This window comes from Elephas maximus, chromosome 4 (assembly GCF_024166365.1).
Source record: "Elephas maximus indicus isolate mEleMax1 chromosome 4, mEleMax1 primary haplotype, whole genome shotgun sequence".
Classification (NCBI taxonomy): Eukaryota; Metazoa; Chordata; class Mammalia; order Proboscidea; family Elephantidae; genus Elephas; species Elephas maximus.
The window spans coordinates 6,463,766-6,485,508 of NC_064822.1; the positions used below are offsets into that span (position 1 = coordinate 6,463,766).

At 41.6% G+C, this 21,743-nt stretch overlaps 1 protein-coding gene across 1 annotated transcript in view; it reads right to left on the minus strand.

The window, feature by feature from the left end:
- ITGB1 (integrin subunit beta 1) overlaps positions 1-14,485 on the minus strand; it is a 55,239-nt gene extending 40,754 nt beyond the window's left edge. The window contains exon 1 of the mRNA XM_049881636.1: positions 14,385-14,485. The gene's annotated coding sequence lies outside the window, so the exon portion shown is untranslated. The remainder of the gene's footprint in view (positions 1-14,384) is intronic.
- Between the last annotated feature and the right edge of the window lie 7,258 nt (positions 14,486-21,743).

Consider the following 21,743-nt stretch of genomic DNA (forward strand, 5'->3'; position numbering starts at 1 on the left):
TCATCAACATGAAGGTGCAAATTAAAAAAGAAAAATCTTGCAGAAATGCTCCAATAGTTGAGAGTGCCTCAGGCTCCACTTTGAAATCAGGGCAGGAATCTACTGCTTTGCAGGGCAGGTGCAGGAGGAAGAAAGGGAGGGCAAAGACATGGTGCTAAAAAAAGTAACCAAAAAGAGGAAATTTCAAAGGACTAGTGGTCACGATGGGCAGGTGAGAGAAGAGGAGATGCTGTAAACAAAAGAGTGAAAGGAGTTGGAGACTAAGACCTTCTAGAGTTTAAAATTTCAGAGACATGCAGTCCTGGATGAAAAAAAGGTCCAGGCGAGGATACGGCAATAGGTTGTTGTTTTAGTCTGGGTTCTTTCCCAAAGCAGAACCTCAGACGAGGACTTGTGTGCAGGCAGCTTATTTGGAAGACGACCCCAGGCAAAGAGAGGGACTAAAGAGACTGGACCACAAAGAGAAGACGAAAACACAAGGATACTTATTCACTATAGCAGGTGCCTGGGGACTTATCTTGCTAGGGACTTTGAGTGTGCAGGAAATATGTCCGTGGGTAGAAGTACGTGTCCAAGGAGAAGTATATTCATCAACTCCAGTCCCTCACAGGCAAAGGCTGCCCAAGGGACATTAACCACGCCCACACTTTTGAGGTCTACAGTACATTTATTTGCCCAGAAGACTACTGTCAGCTTCTCACACCATGGACAGATTGGAGGGCTTATTGGAAAAGCCCCAGGAAAGAAAGCAAAAGACTGAGGCACTTGAGACAAGATGCAGTCAGCTGGAGTAAGTCAGAGAAATGTCTCATCAGTGGTGACTGGAATCAGAGGGCAGGCCAAGAGAATGTGAGGAGGACAGGAGAGGTTTCTGGGACCCGTGATCACGGGCGACTGGAATAAACTGCTGGACCAGGGTGAGAAGCCTCATCTGCATGAACTCTCGAGGCCCCTAATTATGGTCAGATTTGGGGAAGAAAGACTACACTACACATACAGACACAAATATATATATTAAAGTGAATATAATTAACCTTATTTAAAAGATTTGGCATTTAAGACACAGTAGCTCTTGCCTATCTACTTAGACTTTTTTTTTTTTAGCTCTTGCCTATCTACTTAGACATATGTGGCTAACTTGCTTTTTAACTGTCATCTCCTTGAAGTAACTTCTTTGTATGCTCTGTATCAAGCACAGTGTCGTAGTGTTTAATAAATGAAGAAACTAATGATAAAGATAACTGGAAATATTCTGACACAGTAAGCTTCACAAGGGCAGGAAATCTGTTGCGCTCACCACTGTACACCAATGCACAGCACAGAATTAAGAGCACGGACTGTGGGGCCAGAATGCCTGAATTCAAATCCCCACTCAACCACTAACTAGGTGGGTGACACTGACAAGTTATCTAATCTGAGTCTCAGTTTACTCATCTGTAAAATGGAGACAGTAGTATTTACCTTATAGAGCTTTTGTGGCTTTGTGTACTTACCTTCTGAGGTTTTGTGAAGTTTAAATAAATTGATATGCATAAAGCATTTAGAACGTCTCACACACTGAAAGCACTACCTGAGTGTTGCCTGTTGTTATCATTATCATTATTAACACTACAGTTGGAGCTCAATAAGAACTGATTAAATGAAGAGGTAACTACGCTTACGGGTTTTGCTTTTTGTTGTCATAATAATAACCAGACTTTGGGTGGATCCACGTTAGGGGAGGCATGAGATATGGAAGCAAAGATAAAGGTAAGGGTTAGGAATAACGCAACTGCAAAAACCAGATTAATGTAGATGAATGCAGTCATTCAGAAAAGTACTCAGAACTTGACATCCTCAATATCAAGGCTGCATTATACTGTTTTTAGATTACCGTCTCAACAGAGCTACACTATACGTGCTTTCTAACAATTAGATTCCTAACAACTTGTTTGTAAAATACCAGCAGCAAAACCTTACAGTGCTTTTTGTACCATCATGTTAGACAAAACAGATATTTATAAACGTTAATATCACAAACTACCTTTAAAAAAAAAAAAAAAGATCAGGATAACAAAGTCAAATAGAAACAAGGAAAAAGGACCTGAGACTTCTGTTATGAGGAAGCAAACCTAAGAGAGGCTAAAAGAAAGACACCTCAGTATTACACAGACTTGAATCAGGCTTGTTATACTACTCAAATAAAATTACTAGTTTAATTTCATTCAGGGACTGCTGCCCACTGAGGACTGCTTAAAAAAGAAAAAAAAAAAAGGGAGGATTTGTTATTTTAAAGGACCAGACATCTTATTCCAGGAACCGGCCAGGCACAGACAAGAACAGTACCGTCTGTTAAGATTATTTTAAGATAATCTGTGACAAATAGTTACTCTCACTTGTTGTTGTTAGGTGCTCTTCAGTCAGTTCCAACTCACAGCATGCCTCTGTACAACAGAACGAAACGCTGCCTGCTCCTGCACCATCCTCACAATCGTTGTCATGCCTGAGTCCATCACTGCAGCCACTGTGTCAATCTACCACGCTGAGGGTCTTCCACTTTTTCACTGACCTTCTACTTGACCAAGCATGATGTCCTTTTCCAGAGACTGGTCCCTTCTGATAACATGTCCAAAGTAAGTGAGACAAAGTCTCATCACCCTAGCTTCTAAGGAGCATTCCGGCTGCACTTCTTCCAAGACAGATTTGTTCATTCTTCCTGCAGTCCATGGTATAGTCAATATTCTCCACCAACACCATAACTTGAAGCCATCAATTCTTTTACAACTTAAAAAAATTAGACTTTTATTTCAACACCTTCTAATCACTATAATAATGGCAACACTGACAAAAATAATAACAGCTAACTGTCTGTCAGGTGTTACTCTAGGTACTTAACTTTCCACATAACTCATGAGGGCTGCAAATAAAGTTATCTCTGTTTCACAGATGAGGAATCTAAAGGGAGGTTAAATGACTTCTCCAAAGTCACAAAGGTGGAACTGAAACCAGACAATCTGAATCCTGAGGGTGTGACTTAACCTTGCACTTTACTAAAATGTTTTGAAGGTCTACTTAATCACTATTTTAAAAGAAAGAGCATTCCTCTAGCGTTAGAACTGACTCAGAGCACAGAAATGGAAAGGTCTTCTAACGCTACGTGGGTTTACTTCTTAGTTCTTCAGACTGAATGGAGGCCAACACAAGTTGTTTTAATGTCGTATTTCATGAGTATAGACGTAGGTTTTGTGTCTTGTTCCTACGAAAGCACTTCACCATCAGGTCTTTTTTTTTTTTTTTTTTTTTACCATATTCAAGTTTAACTCAGGGGTCATAATTTCATTCCCTTAAAAACTTCCCCCAAACGATCTCATTTTAGTGGTTAGTAATCCCAAATATGTACAGTTATTGTCACTGTCAAAAACTGAGCTTTATTCATCAAGGTTAAATGTGGTTTATGTTCTGTCAAACCTTTACACACACATTCATTATTTAATAACGTTTTAACAATGCTACAAGTAACTCCTTTGACATTTCCTTTCACATTTATAAATGAAATCTTTAAAAATTTTGTTGTTGTGTGCTGCCCAGTCCATTTCTACTTACAGCAACCCTATACATGTAGAAATTGGTAGTAATTAAGCAATTATACTTTAGAGAAAAATCACTTTTTAAAAGCAATGCAGTGAGTTGTGAGTTCAGATTTTTTAAGTCTCCAAAAACCACTGATACCAAAAGAAATAATCCACACAAAAAAAATATTTCTATGAAATCTTTGCAAAGAGGCACATTTCCATTAACACTATTAATTAAATACAAGTCAACAAATATTTATTGCATACCAACCATGTCCCAGACATCTAAGTGACAGAGCTGGGATATGAAAGCATGCCTGACTCCAAAGCCCAAAGTTTCAATCACAATATAATCTTAAAAAATAAGTTTCTAATAAGAAAGATAAAAAGTTCTCACCATTCAAATACTTCCTTCCAGAAAACAAAATATACTTCCTTTTCTGTGTTATAACAGTTTAAATCTTTTTACTTTGATGGTGGAAAAGATTCTGATATCTATACTGAAGTATATTATAAATCTTTCCTAAAACTATAATAAAGTTGATTCATCCCAAGTCCCTTCCACCATCTTTTTCTGTATCTGCTTTTAAAAGGGAAAATAAATAGGCCAATGACAGAGGTAAATGTTTTAAAAGTCCACTTAGCCCAGAAAAAGAACACACAGCCAAACTGCGGGACTCGGGGAATTAACACGGGGTTCCTCACTTCTCCCCATATTATCAGCTAACTTCCAACTCACAGAGGACTTCCGTATAACAGAAGAAGACATTGCCTGATCCCGCGCCACTGGCACGATCACCAGCCTGTTCATGTCCATCATGACGGCTACTGTGCCAACCCATCTCACACTCTCGCCGGCCCCTACCCCACCAAACACGATGTCCTCTCTAGCGACTGATCCCTCCTGATGCGGTGTCCAAAGCAAGCAAGTGGGACAATGTCCGGCTGTGATCCACACTGTTTTCACTGGCCAATTTTCAAAAACAGATCTCCAGGTCTTTGTTTCTAGTTTGTCGTAGTCTGGAAGCTCCCCTGAAACCAATCCACCATGGAGGACCCTGCTGGTATCTACAATACTGGTGGCACGGCTTCCAGCATCACAGCAATATGCAAGCCACTACAGTACAGACAAACTGACAGATGGGTTGTGAGCTCTCCACATAGAGTAGGAAAATGGGAAGAGCCTGAATGAAAATAACTAAGAGGAATCCTACTGACCTTTCTACCTTAAATCCGAAGGTGAGTCTCAGAGACAATTTCGACCCTGGACAAGAGCACTTTCCCCTACAGACCGAACAATTAAAACTCTTCATTTTTTCCCTCAGTCTGGCAGAAAGAAATGTGGTGGTGACTACAGAGGTGTCTGTGGTCCAAATAACAAGCAGCTTATAAGCTAGAATTATTATGATTAACAAAAATTTAGCAAAAAGGATAGAGAAAAAATATAGAGAGAGGATTAGGGGAAGAGACTAAGCATTCCTGGGCAAAGATGCAAATAACACCCCATTTGAAGTCTTTTTCTCCACTGTGGATAAATGGGAAACCCTGGTGGTGTTGGCTGTTAACCAAAGGTTAGCAGTTCAAATCCAGCAGGTGCTCCCTGGAAACCCTATGGAGCAGCTCTACTCTGTCCTACAGGGTCACTAAGAGTCAGAATCAACTTGACAGCAACCAGTTTGGTTTTTGGTTTGGATGGATAAATAGGACAGTAGTCTGAACTAGAAGCCCTCTTAAAATTCACTACTCCCACCCACAAAGAAAAAGTCTTCTTGTGGAGCACTGATTCCATTCATGGAGTCCCTGCGTGGCGCAAAACAGTTAAGTACTTGACTACCATCTGGAAGGCTGGCAGTTCAAACCCACCCAGAGGTACCTCAGAAGCTGGCCTGGCAATCTGCTTCAGAGGGTCACAGCCTTGAAAATTCTATGAGCACGCTACTCTGCACACATGGGGTCACCATAAATCTGAATAGACTCAAAGGCAATTGGTTTCTTTTTTTTGGTTTGGATCCTTCTCATACCCGATAACTATAATATCAGCCTAGGGTTATTTCGCTCCAAGGTAGTTCTGGTGGCACAGTAGCTACAGTGCTCAGCTGCTAAATGAAAGGTTGGCGGTTTGAACCCACCAGCTGCTCCGCAAGAGAAAGACACAGCATTCTGCTTCCATAAAGATTTACAGCCTTAGAAACCCTGTGGGAGTTCTACTCTGTCCTAAAGGGTCACTATGAGTCAGAATCGACTTCATGGCAATGTGTTGGTTTATCTAGACCTAAAAATAAAGTCTTAGCTGCTCCAAAGCTATAATATATAGGCTTATAATGAAATAGTGACATAATTTAAAACCTGAGAACAGCTCACGATGGGCTAAATACTTGAAGGAAAACTACAGAATAACAGATTAGAGCTAAAATTCACCACCAGTGACTACTCTGATGAGAATAACCATCACCAACACCCTGCAAGGGAAAGATAAAGGATAGACATACTGCTTGTGAACAAATAAAAACCCCAAAGATAAGTATGAAGGGGTAATGAAGATAAGGGTATGGAACTCAACTAGGAAAAACTATAGGACAAAAAGTGAAGAATCTTCTCTGGAAATAGGAGAAAACTGAGATGAATTCATTACACTCATTAAGCAATTTAGAAAAAATCAAATAAATCTTATAGTGATCAAGAACAGAAAGATTGCAAAACTACAAGAAATGCATACAGAGATAAGGAAAAGAAATTTAAGACAGAAGTCTTTACAGAACAAATAAGCACAAGGAACAAAATCAACATGACAGGAAGTAGAGGCTTGAAAAAAAATCACACAACTCAGAATAATAATTCAAGGCAATCAGAAAGGTGATAATGGTGCTGGTCAATGGTAACTCAATAAACAGGTAAGTGGCATTATCCCCCACTCCTGCAAGAAAAGATAGCTTACATGAGAATAAAAAAAAAAGGTCATCAAAAAAGCCAGACAGGCAGGCAGAAAATAAACTCAAAGACCACAGAAGGGTTTACAATAAAAGCAAAACAAATCCTTTCAACAAAGCTTTAAGCCATTAAGATGACAGGCTGATCCAAAACGAAGCACTGCCTGAACTTAATTCTTCCCAGCTCCTCTCGCCTCATTCCACTCAAACTTTAACACATTACCTAGCAATCGATTTTTCAAACCAGCCTAGTGAGCTGTTCCTTCTCCACACTTGCTGTGTTTGTAGATTTTGTCTTTCCCTCTGAGAGGACGAGAAGAATGCGTTAGCAACCATTTTGTTTGAGAAAGCTAACTTTTCGGAAAGTTTACAAAGGTAATTGTGAATGGAGGTAGCAAGTTAATCATTCTGATTAATGGTGTCAACAAACACTATGAAAAGCAAGGTTTGTTCTAATTCCAATTAAAGTGAACTGTGAGTTACGTTTCCATACTGCATAATTTTATCCATTTTTTAGAAAGATAACTCCAAAATTTTTACCCAACCGAGCTGTAATACATCTTGACTGTGGAATATCTTTTGTGCTATCTCCTCACTGCCCAGTAGTGCAGTGGAAAAAGCATACTGCTGGGTGTTTTAAAATACATAATAAATGTTTCAAACCAAACTAAATAGAGGGGGAAATCACTTAATCTTTCATTTTATCAACAGTAAGCTGGGAATTGCTGGGAGGATAAAACATGGCGAAGAATGTGAAAGCACTTAGCAACGAACATGTTTACAGCGCTCCACAGCTTGCAGTTTACTTGACTATGGAATTTTCTTCTTGTTTCAACTCATTCATTGGTCAGAGGCTTCTAAATAATATTCCAAGGGGCTATTTCATAAGTATTTCTCAATCTTTTTTACTCCATGCTTCTTTAATAAGCATCAATCTCATCCCTTACTGTGTTTTTGTTGTTTTCCAAACACAAAAACACTGAATGTGCCAGCCTCTTCCTCCAATAATCTGACTCCCTCCCTCCTCTTTGAAAAGCAGTAAAATCATAATATGAAATAAATCATTCATAAACCATAAAACAGTGAATGTAGGATAGAGAATAAATTACCATTCCTAATTTCAAAACAAGTATGAAAGGTTAAGTATTCATTCAATAAACACTCAGACACTGAAATGTGACTTCTATGGTAGCAAACAACACACACCCATTAAATGGTGCACGTAAGTACTTTCCTCACCACTCCACTGAAACTACCCTCCTTCGGATGTAGTTGGCCATGAAATAGAATACTCATTTATTCTCCTACCTTTCAGACTTTCTACCTTGTCCTCCATCTCTTCACCAACCACAATCACAGAATTAACTACTTCTTTCTTTGTGGTCCCAAGAGGTATTCTTGATAGTGCCTAGCACAGTATATGACCAACTTTCAGTGATGCTCAACAACAGTGTTGCTTTTATTTAAACTTCTGTTTAGAATTAATTGTGTCTGTCTCTCACCAGACTAGAGTTTGAAGATATGAAACCAAGCCTTGATTTTATATACCCTTCACGCATAGTGCTTAACTGGTTACAAAGTAGTCACATGATACTTGCTAAATTAGACTAGATTCTCATTTTGCCTTCTACCTATACCCATTGCCATGGAGTCGATTCCGACTCACAGAGATCCTATAAGGACAGAGTAGAACTGACTCCTCCACAGGGTTTCCAAGGCTATAAATCTTCACAGAAGCAGACTGCCACATCTTTCACCTGTGGAGCGGCTGGTGGGTTCAAACTGCCAACCTTTCAGTTAGCAGCCGAGTGCTTAACCAGTGTGCCACCAGGGCTCCTCGCCTTCTACTATGCTGTTCTTTAAATATGTCAACCACCTGTCATACATATCTTTACTCTTATCATTCGAGCTCAGGTCCCTTTCCTTTCACAAAGCCTTCCAAAACCACTTAAGCCGACACTGATCTTCTTCTCAAAAACCATTAGTGTATATTACCTGGTACAGTACATGATGCAACATATTCCGAGGTATTTGTTACATGGTTCTCTGAAAGGAACACAACTTGTCCCAACTAGAATACCCTCAGCAGCAGGAATCATGTCAACTTCCTGACCTACCCACCCTGCACAGCATTTTCAGGGAGCTCGCGCTTGCTCATACACTGATGGACTAAAACTTCATGTACAACAGAGCTGCATCCCGACAAAGAAAGGACAGGGATAGACTGGGCTGGTCGGCATTGGCAAGTCTTCTTCAAGGGAAGAAAGAGAAAGAGAAGAGCTGTACTCTACAGTGCTTCGATGCGGCAAGAGCTATTCTTAATTCACAGAATGTCAGAATGAAGGGAACTTAGAAAAAACTGTATAGTGTATATGCAAAAACCAAAGTATGAGAAGATGAAATATTCTGATGAAAGTGACACAGATACTCAGCGGCATTCACTGAACCCTTGCTTCCCCCTCCCGGTGGACAGGCCTTTATTGTACCAAACTGCTGCTCTAGTAATGCGCCTAAAGATAAATTACCCCAGGGGGAGGTGAACGATTCGTCTTTTCTGTCCTAACTTCAAACATGCAAATCACGGGAAAAATCCACAAGTCACCCATTAAAATGTCAAATGGAATCGCAAATTAACATGAAAATGTCAAAGGAATTAGAAGTTCAGAGAAGAAACTGGCGAAAGGAAATGCTTTTTCAGACTTCCCTTCCTCCATCCACTCCCTTGGACTGACACTTTCCCAAGTTCTTTTCCTGGCCCCATTTTCACACTCTCTCTATCTTCACCTACAGCCCATAGCTTCAAAATGCCCGAATCTAAATCTGAAAACCAGGCTTTTTTTTTTCCCCCGCTCCCAATCTGTGTGCCCAACTGCACTCTAGACATCTTATGTCCCATTGTCACCTTAAAAAAAAAAAAAAAAAAAAACACCTCTGCAGCTGAATTCATCATTTCCTTTCCCTCCAATTCCAAGGAGCACCAACCCTGCGGCCATATTGCCTATCTTGGTAAATGGCACCACCTAGGGGCCTAACCCAAAAACCTGTGTCACGCTGGAATCCTTCATCTCTCTTACTTCAGACACCAGGGCTTATCAACTCTCCCCCCTAAATACAGTAGTTCTTGTACCTCCACCAAAATCATCCTCTATACCAGGGATCTCCAAAGCTTTTCAATCACTCAGCATACATCTCCCCAAAATATATATACGTTTATTTATAAATTAAAATACATATACTTCTACAGCAATACAGTAAGATGTTGTATCAAAGTAAAAATTTTAAGCTTTAAAAATGAGATTAAAAATAATATAAAGTCTAAGATTTTCTTCCTGCACTCTAGTGCACCACTTTACATATCTGGGATATGCAGGGACCACCTGCTTTGAAGACTTTGTATAATGATATTGGTCCCATAAATATGTATGTGTGTGTGTTTGGTCCCATAAATGTGTGTGTATTTGTGTGTATGTGTGTTATATATACCTTATACACACATACATATGTGTGTATGTGTGTGTGTGTAAACGTATATACACACAAATACATACGTATACATTATTACTTCCAGTTGCCACCAAGCTGGCGCTAACTCACGGCGACCTTTCGAGTAACAGAATGAAATGTTGTTCAGCTCTCCACCATCTTCACGCTGGTTGGTATGTTTGAGTCCATTGTTGTGGCTACTATGTCAATCCATCTCATTGAGGGTTCCTTTTTTTTTTTTTTTTGCTAACCCTGTACTTTACCAGACATTATGTCCTTTTCTAGTGATTGGTCTTTCCTATGACATGTCTTATAGGGTCGCTATGAGTCGGAATCGACTCGAAGGCACTGGGTTTTGGGTCTAAAGTAAGTGGGCTAAAGTCTCACTGCCCTTGCTTCTAAGGATCGTTCCGGTTGTAATTCTTCTAAGACTGATTTGTTTGTTCTTCTGGCAATCCACTGTATGTTCAAAATTCTTTGCCCGTAATACAACCAAATGTATCACACAACTTCCTTTTTCATTGTCCAGCTTTCGCATGCATATGTATGTGTATTTAAGTTTCTCTTCACACACACATACAATTACATATTGAAATTATATATACATGCTTTAGAATATTGCCAAATATCAAACCAAACCAAACCCAATGCCATCAAATTGATTCCAACTCATAGCGACCCTATAGGACAGAGGAGAACTGCCCCATAGAGTTTCTAAGTGCTTGATGGATATGAACTGCCAACGTTTTGGATAACAGCCGTAGCTCTTAACCACTATGCCACCAGCGCTTTATATTCTAAAGCAACAGACCAAAAATAAAGCTTAAAAGTAGTCGACTCTAAAATCCCACATTATATTATAATTAAAACAACCCTGTAAAAGTCTTGCAATTAACTATCTTTGAAAAGATGAGAAATATACAGTTCCTGAAAAAGAGACAGTACATTTTTTTCAGCTACCTACTAAAACATTCAAGGGCTGCTAATATTCTTAGTTTTACGGACTGCAGCTCCTTTAATCTAGGTACACACTGTACTTTTCTTTTGGTTTTCTACAACTACAGTTACTGCTACCATTTCCGGACCCAGAAGACTACCTTACTCTTCCCAACCTCCCAACCCCATGACTGCTACCCCTGGGAGAAAAAAAAATGTATCCCACAAAATCAGAACAGACACTGCTGATAAAACAAGAGATATTTATGTATTTGCACAATATAATCCTCTAGGATTCCATTACAACATTTTTATATTACATACATCACATTCAATAGCCTCTGAATTTAAAAATGACCTTGGTAAGTTGAGTTATTCAGCTTAAAAACAGAACAAAACCATTGCTGTCCAGTGGATTCTGACTCATAGCTGCCCTACAGGACAGAGCAGAACCGCCCCATAGAGTTTCCAAGAAGCACCTGGTGGATTTGAACTGCTGACCTTTTGGTTAGCAGCCATAGCACTTAACCACTACGCCACCAGGGTTTCCATATTCAGCTTTCTGGGGTTACTTAACCATGAGGTTCTGATCTGTCTATAGGAAGAAAACACAAACGCAGTTAAGAGAAAACCAGATTCAAAATTTTAAAGGCAGCTTCTGCTTTCTTTTTCTAAATCAGTAAAAATACTTTTTAAATGGCCCCTAAGTAGGGGCTAGGGGAGTGTAAGGTAAAGATACACAGTACACCCTTTAAAGCCGAGCAGCATAATAAAAGTTTCAAATACTTACACTATGAACACCAGAAATCAAAGACAAGCAGATCTGTCACTCATCTGCTGAGTTAAGAAGTCATTTTAATTTTTTTCCTTTGAACGAACGTTTAAAAAAATTTCATCATAATGAGAAGCAGTGAGTTTAATCATCTTAAAGTCTGCTCCATTCAACTGAACAGCACATTCTAAAATATGCTGATATTAAGTATTTTAGGGGTTTTCATTTTGCGTTTTTCAAATTGGAAGGATGCCACTTAGTGCCCAGAAGCAAGGCTGATTCAAGTAAGAGTTAATAGTGTGCCAGGACGTGCCCAGAGTTGCTCACAAACTCGTCGATTCTAACTCTCCATGATGAGTAGGGAAATCCTCTAAAATTAAAGACAGTCCATAAGAATCCTCTCTCAGATAAAATTTAGCTTGTTACACATTTAGAAATGTAAATTCTCAGAACTCAAAAGTTCTCTGAAACTTTCATCAGTTACAAGATATGTTTCATCTCATCACTCCGGCAGTAGTTATACAGAGCAAACCAGTTAACAGAATTGTAAAGAAAAACATCGGGTAGAATAGTCGTCTACTCTGATTCCATGATGTAGGCCACAATTTACTTGGCAAGAAGCCAAACTAAAGATATTACATTAGGTGGTAAGCATTCTTACAAAAACTAGCATTCACGCTAAACTGTTTAATTAATTTTCATTATTATAAAGTGACCAGATGTCCCCAGGGTAGCTCCTGGCATTAGGAATTTATCAGCACCAATGCAGAACTACATGCTCACTCAGTGATAGCAATTTTAGAGCAGATTTCAATCATACTGGCCAGAAAACTACAAAGAAAGCCAACTGATCGTTAAAATTACTATAATAGGGTGATTTTGAAAATTGTTAATTCCATACTTTTCATGTGCAAAATGTTAAGGGGATTAGAAAATAACCTTATTATAGAACTTAACATTCTGTTTAAAAAAAAAAATCAACATCACAAATACTTATAATTCTAAGTCTGTGAAGTCAACATTGATGACTTAATTTGGAGTTTGCTTTCTGTTTACAGAAGTAAATAATTAACCACATCCCCTGTATTTTTAACTAGTATTCTAATAACATCTTCCATTTTATACTGGATTTTTGGGTGAGTGAAATGGCTTTCTCCCCAAATGCCCGTTACCAAGATACTAATACATCTGATCTGTTTTCTATCATTTTCATCCATTTCATACTGATTAAAAAATTAGTTGAACTAAAATTATTTAAAAATATGAGCAATAGAGTAGGAGTCTTAAGACCTGTCCTTTGTTCTGGGCTTGATGTGTACAAATGTAGGATAGCTAATTTCTAACCAAAATCCTTAATCATCTAGAGCTGAGCATGGCACCATCATTAAAACAATTATCACTTTTATTATTACTGTAGGTATTCTCGCTTCTACAATACAGACAAGGAAATGGCAGCCGATAATCATAAAAACTCGTGCTAGGTTCTGACTCAAAAGCAGAAATTTGCTGAAACAAATATTGTTTAGGCATTAACTAGTGAGGTGCTCATACGTCCTACTTTGGAAGTAATCCAGAGCATAAGGAATGACACGTAACGACACGGGCTGAGGCACAGGTCGGCACCGAATCTAGCTGAGACACGGGGTGGGGGGGGCGCTTCCAGGCAGCCCCCTGCGGGCACCAGCGACCGTCGGCGGGCACCAGCTCTGCGTATACAAACACCCTCATGGGAACCACGCGTGCCAGTCAGTATCGCGCCTTCTTTTCCTAACGGCTCCGCAATGCCAACTCTTGTTGGGGGCCCACCCCACGATCCATCCCACGTCACGTGCACTGAAGGCTAGGGCTCTCCTGCCAAGGGGGAACCCACTGCCCTAGAGTCAATTCCGACTCCCAGCGATCCTACAGGACAGAGCAGAGCTGCCCCACAGGTTTCCAAGGAGCGGCTGGTGGATTCGAACTGCAAACCTTTTGGGAAGCAGTCATAGCTCTAAGCCGCCGCGCCACCAGGGGTCCACTACGCTGTAACAATTCCCCTCCACGTTGATACTCATTACCAAGCTTAACGCTGCTCAAAGGAAAAGCGGCCAGCGGTGGAAACAGAGACCATTAAAAAACAAAACAAAAACCAGACGCACTGCCGTCCGGTCGGATCGTTCAACGTCCTCGGGCTCCGAGAGACAAACGTCCAGCCCTCCAGGAGCCTCGATCCCGCCTCACCGGCACTCCCCGAGCGCGGCGCGGGCGCCAGAATATTGGCCACCGGGAAGCCCAGGGCCGCCCCACGGCAGGTGTTGGAAAGGCCACCTGCGGCCCTGGTCCCCGCACGCGACGGAGTCCAGACCCGCGACCCTCCCACGGGGAAGCAGCGCAGCGGGGCCGGCTGCCGGCACCCGGGCCGCCCAGGCCGAGGACGGGGGCGGCCGGGCAGGGCCAGGAAAGGGGACGGCGGGGGGAGGGGACGGAAGGTCCGCGAGGCGAGCGCGAGGCGGCGGCGCCGGCCGGCCGGCCAGGGCTTCCCTTCCGGCCGAAAGCAAGAAGCCCGCGCGCGCCCCGCGGGGAGGCCCGCACCGGCCCACCGCGCCCGCCCCCAGCGCCCCGCACAAAGGTCCCGGCCTGGAGCGCGGCCGCTGACCCGAGTCCCGAACCCAGAGGAGCCGCCGAGGCCGCGACGCCCGCCCCGCCCCGCCCTGCCCCGCACCCGCCAGGCCCTACCTTCTCCGCGCGGCGTCCGGCCCCGGGCGCGCTCGGCTCGGGCCTGCAGCTCCCCGGTCCCGCTCTGCTCCTCCCGCAGCCTGGCGCGGCCTCCCGGGTCTCGGGCGGCGGCGGGCGGCGGCTCCTCCTCCTCAGGGCGGGAGGAGGAGACACGGCGGGCCGGAGCCGCCTCCCGGCAGGAAACGACCCCCGCGGCACCGCCTCCTCTGCCAGGCCAGGCCGATCCTTCTCCTCTGGCGGCCGCGCCCGCCCTTTCCCTCCGGAAACGCATTCCTCCCGGGCCGCGTCAGCCGCGCCGCGGCGGGGACGAGAAGGAGGAAGGGAGGACGCGGCCCGGGACAAAGGAACCGGCGTGCGCGGGGGCGGGCCCTGGGGAGGCCGCCGCGGCGCGGAAGGCGGGGAAACGGACTCCAGCGAGGCCTTCGCCGTGCCTCAGTTTCCTCTTCTGCTAAGAAGGAGGCGTTTGGGTGTGCGCCGATGCCCCGCCGGCTTCCGGCCAGTTATGTCCTCTTGCGAGAAAATACTGGACTCTCCTGTTAGGCCTGTCTTAGGCTCTGCTCCCCCAAAAGCCGGTTTGCTTAGGACTGCCCCGTTTTGAACCGTGGTAGCCGTGCATCGTGGGAACCTTTAGTCCCGGGCAAATCGGAACGGCTGGCCATCCACCCAACGGGGCTTTGTGGGGCGAAAAACACCGTTTTCCTTCTGGAGGGGAATTAGCTAAAACCCATCCGGGCATAAAGTTTGCTTATTTTGTGTCTGGAAACCTTGGTAGTGGTTAAGTACTCCGGCTGCTAACCAAAAGGCCAGCAGTTCAAATCCACCAGGCGCTGCTTAGAAACCTGATGGGGCAGTTCTACTCTCTCTGTCCTGTAGGGTCTCTGTGAGTCAGAATTGATTCGACAGCAGTGGGTTTGGTTTGGTTTAACTTGTGTCTGTGAGAAAGAGGAAGACTTGGGAAGAAGATGAGGAATGAGGGGAAGTTCTAGATAAGAATTGATGGGTGAAAGTTGGGGAGTTGCTTTTGATAGATTTATTCTTGAAGGTTTATGTCTGGGGAACAGGAGTGAGAAAGAAAAATTTCATCCTTAAGGATGCATTTTTGTTTCTCCTCACTTTTTTTAGTAGGTGAAAATGGAGGCTGGAGGAGGACTATTTAAAAGAGAAGGGAAACATTCTTCATGAGAATGGCAGGGCACACACTTTGGTAGGAGGACTGAAATCTGTACCACCCAACATCATACTGAAACCCGGTAGCCGAACACGCTGCTGGCAGGCTGCCATCCTGTTTGCAGAAAATGGGGGTTGCCACCTTGTGAGCTACAGCACCCTGTTGGGAATGGAGCTCAAATTACCAGATTTATGAAATTGAGAAGGAGTGTTTCCCTTGCGGGAGATCAGAGGCTGAGACGTCCATTTGACCTCCAGTCTTAAGCAAGTGTAAGATAAAGTAATCCCCACATGGAAAATCGCCACATTGCTCATTTGCAAAATCAAACCTATTGGCTAGCAAATCTGAAGACTTTAATATGAGCATTATTTTTACTGTTTAATAAGTGACCATGTTTAAGAGGCTGAGTGGTTTTCCTATATCAATATCTGATTGGTAAAACTACCGCTAGACCTCAACATCCTTGAAATAAAGGGTGATGGTTTTACCACTGTTGGAAATTAATCACAGTTGGCCTAGTCGGCACAGGAGACCTTATAGTTCAAAAGATAAACCATGATTCATTCATGTTTGATTTGCACACATTTCCCAGAATTTCCTTTCCAGTTTGATTTGGGGAGCCACCAGTAATCTTGCCACAAGAGCATTATTAGGTCGATGCCCTAGAAGAGGACATCATGTTTGGTAAAGTAGAGAGTCAGCGAAAAAGGGAAACCCTCAGTGAGATGGACTGACATAATAGTTGTAACAGTGGGCTCAAATATGCCAAAGGTTGTGAGGATGGCGCAGGACCAGGCAATGTTTTGTTCTGTTAACTATGAGTCAGAGCCAAGTAGAGGTCAACAATAACAACAAACTAAGTTTTTCAAGGGATTTTATCATTTTTTTTAATGCCAATGTCAAGCGCTGTTCCAGGACACATAATAGGGTCTTAGTTAATATTTCATAAATGAATGTGTTCTGCTGCTTCCCTGGGACCAGACCAGAACGTTTGGCTAAGCTGCAGCGTGTGGGTGGCAATTTATGTGCAGAAGTTGTGAACTTTGAGGAAAAGAGAAAATAAGCCTGTTCTAAAAAAGGCAGCGATGGGTCAGGAGTATGACTCTACTTGTGATTTCATATAAATATTAATAGATGGGAAGTTAGCTAGAAATAAAAGTTATGATGACTCCAAGCAGGGGTTGGTCACAGTCTTACCATGCCCAACAGAAAATCCTAGTAAGTAGTAGACTAGATCATGTCATGACAGAACATCTGTTGGTATCTTGATTTCAGGACAAATCTGTGTTTTACCTAGACCAACTCCAGTTATTACCAATTGTCTTCTGCTGTCTCATTAAAGTCAATATTATATCCAATAGAAGTTGGCCTTTCGTCTAGTTTGGCACCATTCTGCTACATGTTCCTCAAAATCTATCTTTATTCACCTGCTGTTTCCCAAAGTAAAGTTTAAATTTTATGGAACATACCCAAGATGTTACCAGATGCCCATGTATGTTTTAATCAGCTTTTAATCTCTCAATTTCTGTTTATAATTATAGGCAAGGTTTATATAAATTAAAGGAACCACAGGTGCAAAAGAGACAAAAGACTTCTCTGGAAAACTCATTATCTCCTTCCAACTGTGGAATCAGTTTCCTTATTGACCTTTAGATCTAATAGGCTGTGCTTAATCCCATGGTTATGGGATATGGAATTGGAAATGAGACTGACTCAAGCTTGATTTCAGGAGCAGATAGTTACTCTTGCACTGTGAGCACTCTTGAGACTTAGCTCCTCAATTATTAACCCCTACACAAGCCATAAATCATCCCATTATAACTTGACGGCTTTTAACCTCTCCCAGTGGGAACAACCCTATTTATGTGACACATGGGCAAAAGTTTAATACACATTTATTTATAATTACCCAAGTACAATAAACATCAGAGGGCCAGCCTCCATAGGACTAGAACACAACAGAATAGAACACCCAAGATTGTATTTTTCCTGGGGTTGGGCGTTGACTGGCACACTCTGGAAAAACTCATACCAGATTATTTTAAAATAAGTAGGTGACCTTGTGTCCTGGTATGCCCAAGATAGCCCCGGTTTGCTTGTTGTCCATGCATAATTATTAATAGCACCCATTTTCACTCTGAAAATTGTGTCCTCGATTGGATGATAAATTATGTGGTCACCCTATAAATGAAGGTGGCCTCACAGTAAAAAATGAGAGGAATAATTTTAGAAATTCAAGGGAAATGTATAGGGGTACATTGCAAATCAGTTTCCAGGTTTATGGGTGAGGACCAATTCTAGCATTAATGATTATAGTAGCCGTTTGCCGTCAAGTCGATTCCCACTCTGCTCCATAGGATTTCCAAGGCAGTAATCTTAATGTAAGCAGACTGCCACATCCTTCTTCCTCAGCGTGGTGAATGACCGACCTGTCGCTTAGCAGCCAAGCTCTCAACCACTGCAACACCAAGGCTCCTTGATTATACTAGAGGGAGGAAAATGCATGTGTGGCTGCAGTGTGGATTTAGGCAGTTCCTGAGTTTGTGTGTGATGAAAATGCCTTACTGGAGAATTTAAAGAAAAGTCCTTGAAAGTAGCCTGTTTGATCAACCTGACTTGATGTGATGGCTTAAGCAAATTGATTGACAGTGGTTAAGTAAGTCTTCAGCTACTTTTCTAAGAACTGGTTCTACTGAGTGACTTCTTGTTGTTGTTATGTGCCAGCGAGTCGATTCCGACTCATAGTGACCTTATGTACAGCAGAACGAAACACTGCAATGTCCTGTGCCATCCTCACAGTCATTGTTATGCTTGAGCTCATGGCTGCAGCCTCTGTGTCAGTCCATCTTGTTGAGGGCCTTCCTCTTTTTCGCTTACCCTCTACTTTACCAAGCATGATGCCCTTCTTCAGGGACTGGTCCCTCCTGATAATATGTCCGAAATATGTGAGATGAAGTCTCGCCATCCTTGCGTCTAAGGAGCATTCTGGTTGTACTGCTTCAAAGACAGATCTGTTCATTTTTGGCAATCTGTGGTACATGCAATATTCTTCACCAGCACCATAATTCAAAGGTGTCAATCCTTCGGTCTTCTTTATTCATTGTTCAGCTTTCTCATGCATACGCACACCTTAGTCTTCAAGGTGACATCTTTGTTTAGGTACATTTTTTTCTCATCCACCACCTCCAGCTTCTTGGAACATAACTTCTTTAAATATTATAAGGAAAAAGGAAAAGGAAGAAAGTTGAGAGGATAGAGATAGAAGGAATAGAGGCCTCTGATACTAACATGGAAGCGCTTTTGAATCATAGTTTCCTTCTTCCTAAGAAACAAAAATCTGTCTTCTAAAGTGCAAATCTGTGTGCCTTAGGGGCGCTGGGAATTAGTGACGTTTCTAAAAACAAGAAAGGTTGAGACAGTCCTTCCAGTTCCTTATTTTTTCTGTCTCCAAGTATATAAATAACATGCAAATGGACATACAATACAGAGAAACTGGAAGTTTATCTATTTTGCAACTTGTTTTTTTTAAACTTGGGGACTTTGATTTAATGAACACTCCTTAGTGTTCTGTTATAATTACCAGCGGAATCATGAAAAATTAAGTTTACTTTAGGCTCTCTTGTTATAGATCTGTGACAAGGATTACTTTCATACAAGGCATCCACCAACTGAGTGTGTATGTGTACGTCAGTGTATTTGACTAGCCTGTCCTGAGCCTTTGTAGTTAGTGCTTCATTCCTTTGTTTATTTAAAAGTAGGCTAGAACATGGCAAAACAGTTTGGTCTGGTCATTACGGCTTAGGCTAGCCATTAAGTCTTTTCCGTTCTAGATAACAGTTGCCAAATTATGACTTTGAATTTGGGTCATGTGTGAGTAACACTGCCCCAAATCATTCTGCTTCCTGTTTTCCATTAAAAAAAAAAACCAAACCCATTGTTGATTCTGACTCACAGTGACCCTGTAGGACAGCGTAGAACTGCCCCAAAGGGTTTCCAAGGAGCGTCTGGTAGATTTGAACCACCAACGTTTTGGTTAGCAGCTGTAGCTCTTAATCACTAAGCCAGCGGGTTGCCGTTTTCCAAATATAGCGTCCCTGTTTTTCTCTGGCTCAGTACAGAGAGACTTGCCTCCACTGGGTGTGAGCGTTCCTTGCCCGCATTCAGATGCTTGACATTTCTAGCAGCCTAGAGGGAGCAGTGTTTTCAGGCAGCTCTTCTCAGCACTGAGTTTCTTCAGCTGGAGAGGGGAATGTGCCTTCCCAAATAAGAATGAAGACTATGCCAAATATAAGCAGTTGAATAGAACTGGAGATATTTTTAGGAACCAGGGTCAGGCAGTAACAGGAAATGATGGTGCTACCGACAAGTTATGGTTAGTGACCATGAAACAACATTTTTTTCTTTCTTCATTAACTACTTTTGAATATCTTGAGAAAATTTAGCAGTTGCAATTTTGAATTTGGAGCAGCTTGATATTAGGCCAGATTCATGAGCAAACATTAGAGAGTAGGAAGACGACTGCATTTTTGGTAAGTAAGAACTGTCTTACTGAGCCAGAGCCCTGGACCTGGACCTGTTTATGTGATATAATGAGTTCATGAACCCCCTGAAATTATAGACAAATTGTCATTTATACACACATACGTGCGTTTTGTCTGGTTTTAAAGGCTTTTAACCCCCAAAACGTTAACAATCCCTGTTTTAGGTGCAGAGGAGATCGGTTCCGGATATAAAATATTGTAAGAACCTAAGCAGAAATTTTTGTTGCCTTAGAATGCTGAGGTGCACATGGATTGGTCTCCTCTAAAGACAAAGTTTTTAACATCAGATAGTACTTTCAAGTATTTTGCTGTAACAAGATTTTCACTGCAATGTTATTTGACAAGCAGGAGGTAAAACAGAAATACAATCTTTTGAGACCAAATCACAGAACTAAAGTGCGCTATTTGTGTTTTCTTTTCAAGGTAAAATAAATTTCAAAGAGAAACTAGAACATTTTATTTCCAATTTTCATACTAGGACATAAAAGCCTTCAAATGATACCTAAACAATCACCCTAATTAAAAACTGTTGTAAATTTTTTGTTAGTTTGCGAACAATTTTAAATAACTTATATTTCCTGACAATATTTTCCATGTAGCATTTGGAAGAACAAACCCCGTGGCACTCTAAGATTTCTGCATTGTTGTCGGCTGAAGTCATAGGCTTTTCCCTCTCTGCTCCCAAGAATTCCCTATTTAAAACTGCTTATTTTTTTTATAGCTTCCAGGAGGAGCCCTGGCAGTGCAGTGGTTAAGTGTTTGGCTGTTAATGGGTTCAAACCCACAGCCGCTCCACAGGAGAAAGATGTGGCAGTCTACTTCCATAAAAATTACAGCCTTGGAAACCCTATGGTGCAGTTCTACTCTGTTCTATAAGGTTGCTATGAGTTGGAATCAACTGGACGGCAATGGGTTATAACTGCCAGTTGGATAGTTTTAAATTGAGGAATTTTGTCTTTCGTGTGGTTTTACTGCGCTATAATGAAATAATCTTAGTCTGGAAAGTTTTGATGGTTTATCCCTTTGATATTCTTGTATTCCTGACTTTCTTCATTTAACCAAGTTTATACAGAAGTCTTCAACTACCATTCTCCTTTTATGATCTAATAAATCCCTCATTATCTATAATTGTTCAATAGCTTCCACACGCCTGAATTGTCAACTAATTTTGTTCAGTCAAAATTTCACCAGTAAACGCCGCTCATGCATGACTTCTAGTTCACAGAATAGAGGTAACTGAATTCTGACATTTAAAAACTTCCCCTCTGACTAAATAAATTCTGATATGTCCACAGGATAATCAGAACTTTAAAAAACAAACGGGTTAGATCTGAATGCACTGACGTGAAAAGATATTTGACATATATTACTTTTGAAAGGAACACGGTGCAGAATACATTATGGTATAATCTCTTACGTATACGTTTTTAAAAACCTGTCTAAATACTACATGTATGTGTTTATGTGTGCATAATTTTTCATCGCACAGAATACATATCCTAACAAGAAATGGAACAGCCTTGCAGAAAGGGACTTGTCTTTTTCTTTCTGTACTATTTGGTTATTCGCTATGTACAATGTGTATACATAGTTTTTATTCAGTCAATCTAACATTCATTATCTTCCAACAGATTTATGGCCTTCAATTAA